This window comes from Phocoena sinus, chromosome 18 (genome assembly GCF_008692025.1).
Source record: "Phocoena sinus isolate mPhoSin1 chromosome 18, mPhoSin1.pri, whole genome shotgun sequence".
Lineage (NCBI taxonomy): Eukaryota > Metazoa > Chordata > Mammalia > Artiodactyla > Phocoenidae > Phocoena > Phocoena sinus.
The window spans coordinates 44,723,159-44,728,496 of record NC_045780.1 but is presented as its reverse complement, the minus strand read 5'-3'; the positions used below and the strand labels follow the sequence as shown (position 1 = coordinate 44,728,496).

General features: G+C 44.3%; 1 pseudogene; it reads left to right on the top strand.

Annotated features, from left to right (window-relative positions):
• Nucleotides 1–268: 268 nt before the first annotated feature.
• Nucleotides 269–358, top strand: LOC116743369 (annotated as a pseudogene).
• Nucleotides 359–5,338: the final 4,980 nt, after the last annotated feature.

The following is a 5,338-nucleotide window of genomic DNA, read 5'->3' as shown; positions in this document are numbered from 1 at the left end:
CGAATGGGAGAAAATTTTTCAAATCATATATCCTATAAGGGGTTAGTATTCAAATTATATGAAGAACTCATACAAAAAAAAAAAATAGAAAAAAATCCAACTAAAAAATGGGCAGAGGATCTGAATAGACATTTTTACAAAGAAGATACAGAGATGGCCAGCAGATAGTTAAAAAGGCACCTAAAATCACTAATCAGTAGAGAAATCAAACCACAAAGAGGTGTCACCTCATTCCTGTTGGAATGGCTAATATCAAAAAGACGGGAACGTGCTCGCTTTGGCAGCACATATACTAAAATTGGAACGACACAGAGAAGATTAGCATGGCCCCTGCACAAGGATGACACGCAAATTCGTGCAGCCGCATAGCACAAGGAGATCAGCTCGGTGCTTTGTGACCACCTAGAGGGGTGGGATAGGGAGGGTGGGAGACTCAAGAGGGAAGAGATATGGGAACATATGTATATGTATAACTGATTCACTTTGTTATAAAGCAGAAACTAACACACCATTGTAAAGCAATTATATTCCAATAAAGATGTTAAAAAAAAAAAAAGACAGGAAATAACAAGTGTTGGCAAGGGTGTGGAGAAAAGGGAAGCCTCGGACACTGTTGGTAGGAATGTAAATTGTTGCAGCCAGTATGGAACACAGTATGGAGGTCCTCAAAAAATTAAAAATAGAACTATCATACGATCCAACAATTCCACTACTTGGTATTTGTATGAAGGAAACAGAAACTCTTAATTCAATATGAAATCTGTACCCCCATATTCATTGCAGCATTATTTACAGTAGCCAACACTTGGAAACCCCTGTGTTCATCGATGGATAAAGGACATTTGGCATATATATATGCCAAATTATTTATATATATATATATAATTCAGCCATGAGAAAGAAGCAAATCCTGCCATTTGTGAGAGCATGAATGGACTGTGAGTGTGTTATGCTAGATAAAATATGTCAGGCAGAGAAAGAAAAATCCTGTATGATCTCACTTTATATGGAATTTTTAAAAAAGCTCATAGAGGCAGGGGGTGGCGGGTGGGTGAAATGGGTAAAGGTGGTCAGTATGTACAAACTGCCAGTGATGAATAAGTCCTGGGGATGTGACTATAGTTAATAAAACCGTATTGCATATTTAAAATTTGCTAAGAGCGTAGATCTTAAAAGTCCTCATCACAAGAAAAAAAGATTTCTACCATGTATGGTAATGGATGTTAACTAGACATACTGTGGTGATCATTTTTTAAATTGAAGTATAGTTGATTTACAGTATTATATTGTAATAAAAATATATTAGAACACAGTGATTCAATATTTTTATAGATTATACTCCATTTAAAGTTATTATAAAACATTGGCTATCCTTATAGCTTATTTATTTTATGCATAGTAGTTTGTGCCTCTTCATCCCCTCCCCTACCCCTATCTTGCCCCTCCCCCCTTCCCTCTACCCACTGGTAATCACTGCTTTGATGTCTACATCTGTGAGTTCATTTCCTTTCTGTTACATTTATTGTTTATTTTTTAGATTCCACATGCGAGTGATAACATACTGTATTTGTCTTTCTCTGTTTGACTCATTTCACTAAGCATAATAGTGTTGCAGCAAAAATAGAAATGAAGTTTTTCCTCTCCTGAAAATAAGGAAAGTAAAGGGGACAGTGAACAGGCTAGAGAAGACACATAAACTGGCCTGAAAGGGTTAATCGATCCTAGTTTTATTTAAACTGTTACTAATCTGTAGTGTCTGTAACTAGATGTATGTTTCACAAAACTAAATTACATCCTGTTCCTATCACTCCCTAGCTGTCAATGTAAATTACATCCTGCATCTTGTGCTTAAGCTCCCTGCACTGTCTTGTAGCAAATCACCCCGTGTAGCTATTTGCATTTCAGGAAGCAGATGGCAGGCAGATAAAGCAGAGGCAAATGAACCCAATTACCGGTCCCAGTTACCGGACTGCCTGACGCTGCCTGACGCCAGCGATGCAGGTTTTGAAATAATGCAAGATGAAGAATGCAGGACCTTTACCACTTTGATCCTTATTACCACTCCCTGGACTGCGATGGCCGCCCGAGGGGCCGGGAGGCCAGCCGGGGCTTCCAGGCGTGTGTGTCTGCATCGTGTCTGCAGCCAGTGTCCCTGAGGACGCGCTCGGCCCATCATCACTGAGTGAAGCTGCGCCACGACAGCGCGGCCGACTTTCTTCTGGCGCTGTGAGGACCTGTGCACATTGCAGGATTCGGTGCCTCTGCCCGCCGTGGGCGACTCCCTGCGGGAGGGCCTGCTAGACTTCAACGCCCACCGCCTGCGCGGGGTGGACTGGGTGCCGCCCCTGAGCACCCTCTGCCCCCGATCTGTATCCAGAGCTTCTTCCAGCCATGGCTTGGCGAGACGGGTTTGTGCTTACGCTTCCAGGGGCTCTCGTGTGGGCGCTGCGAAGCGGGGTTTTAGATGGTACAAGGTGGAGGGTGGGCACTAGAACTGGTGCCCAGTGCCCGGGTGTGTGTGCACTAGACGGGGCGTGCGGCCTAGGACTCCTGCCGGCTCGGTGACCCCGGCCGAGTGCCTTAAGGCTTCTAGGTCTCAGTGTTCTCATCTGTAGCATGGGCTTAACTGGACTCACTCTGTGTGGCGGTTACAAGCTCACACTCTGTTAATGCTTGTACACTCTACAATGTAGAACACTTAGCACATTTAGGAGCATCGTTCATTGTTCCACAGATGTTACCTGGTCTGTTGAATGACTTTGCCTGCTACACACCAAAGCGATTAGGAAATTGATATATCCCAGCTTCATTTCCTTTTCATTAAAACAGGGCTCAGGAAAAAAAAAATTATTTTTCAATAGTCCTATCCTATAGTGGAAAGAGCACTGGTGTGAAGGCAGCTTAGGGTTTGAATTCCAGAGTTTATGCTCTCTGTGGCCTGGGCAGATTTCTTTTGCACTACAATCCCCACACGTGTAAAATGACATTAAAAACCACCCTTTCTGTGGGTTCTTAGAATTAATTAAGCAGGTTATGTGTGTAAAGTATCCTGGCACTTGAATGAGTTGTCAGAACGAAGGGCTGCTGGAGACGATGCTTCTGCCCTAGGTAATCTTCCCTTCTACTGGGCAGCAAGTAAACACAAGCACAGGAGTCAGTGCTCTGGAAGAAGTGAGTTCTGGTGCTACAGAGCACAGAATCTTGTTTTTTTTAATTTAATTTTTATTTTATATTGGAGCATAGTTGATTTACAATATTGTGTTAGTTTCAGGTGTACAGCAAAGTGATTCTGTTATACATATATCCATTCTTTTTCAGATTCTTTTCCCGTACAAGTTGTTACAGGACATGGAGTAGAGTTCCTTGTGCTATGCAGTAGGTCCTTGTTGATTATTTATTTTATATAGAGTCGTGTGTAAATGTTAATCCCAAACTCCTAATGTATCCCTCCCCACCACCCTTCCCCTATGCAGAGCAGAGAATCTTGGAAGGGAAAGTTCAGGATAGGCTCCTTGGAGGAGGTGCCATCCTTTCTAAGGATATGTAGAAGCTCCTGGGGTGGCAGGAGGGAGCAGTGTGTGTCAAAGTTGGAGAAATATAAGAAAATATGGCAAAACTAAGGTACAGGACTGGAACTCAGGGTTTGGGAAAGAAATGAGAGTTGACATTGGAAACCAAGTGGGGCCCAACAGAAAGGGGCCTTGTTTGTCCTGTCAGAAGTTTAGATGATTATCCTGAAGGCTGTGGGAAACCCTAAAGAACAGTGAGATGGGCTTCTAGTTTAGAGACTCACTCAGACCTCCATGTGGAAGGCACTTGATTGGGTGCAGGATGAATTGTAATCTAAGGGTCCCACTTAAGTTATAAAAGGTTGAACTGGATTTTGCAGATCCGAGAGAGAATGGGTGGGGCCCGGTGACCACTTAGAAAAGCGAGGGCAGCAAGCGTGGGTGACAGTTTACAGCTGCATCTTTTTGTGAAATACAGAGCACAGTAGGAAGGGATTGGGGGTGGGGAGAGGATCTTACTTGATCTTCAGTGCTTTAGAGGGGCCTGGTAGAGGGGCCAGGTCTGGGCCCAAGATACAGATCTGGGCTTTTTGGAAGGACAGGTGTTTGAAGGCATGGGAGAGACTTAGGTTATCCACAAGAATATCCAAAGAATCGTAAGTCTGAGAGTTTTTTAAGTGGGTATATTTGAGGATGTTTATAAGCTGAGAGAAAGTAGCCAGCAGAGGAAGGGTGTGAAGATATAGGAAAGGAAATGATTGTTCATTTGTTTTTGAAAAGCTGAATACTTCTCGTATGCCTGGCCCTTTTCTAGGATCTGGGGTTCACACCATCTGTTATCTCTCCTGCAAGGACGGTTCAATTCATCCCCTGGTGAACAGAAGTCAGATTATTCTTTGCATCCCATTCAGGTGTAAGAACTGTTCTGTACCTCTGAAGGGACTTTACTTAAGCAGAGTAATAAGTTAGAAATCAAAAGAAATTTGAAAAAAAAAAAAAAAAAGAAATTAGAGCTGGAAGGGACCTTAAAGGCCACTGTACTTAATTTTGCCACATATTTTACATTGAATGTAAGAAAAATTTATTGTTGAGCCCATTCTCTTCAGAGTTCCTTCACTGAACTTCCTTTATGTCTTGCATCCAGTGGGGCTAGCTTGTAGATTTTGGCCTCCTCTTAAATTTGCTTCTGCATCCATATTACATTTTGCCCGGACTATGGCAGAAACTCCTGGGTGGTTTTGCGGCTCCTGGGCTCAGCTCCTCTAAGTTCATATGCCTACTCGGGTTGAGTGATCTTGTAACATAAAAAGCTATGCTTCAAATAATGCTGCTAGTGGCTTGCCCACACAGAGTTAGTGCATACTAGCCGCCCAGCGTTTGCCCTGCCCAGAGGTGTGTAGTCTGAACTGTGCTGGGCCAAGCCTCACCGGACGCGCAGGCTCAGCGGCCATGGCTCACGGGCCTAGCCGCTCCACAGCATGTGGGATCTTCCCGGACCGGGGCATGAACCCGTGTTCCCTGCATCGGCAGGCGGACTCTCAACCACTGCGCCACCAGGGAAGCCCCGTCCTGGGGCTCTTTGGCCCTGAGGAAGAGGAGCTTTTTGTGATCACTCCCTTTATCTAATTGGTCCTTCAGCAGCGGGTCGCCTTTTTCTAATCAGTGGAGGCACCCTCACTCAGCCAGTGGTAGTCCCAGGCCTCATCACCTGTGGGATTCAAGCCACGCTCTCGCCCAGGCTTGCTTCGGCCAGCATCTCTATTTTCCTTTGTATCTCTCCTCACACTTGGACCCCTGGCCTTTAGTCATCCCCACCTGCAGTATTAACA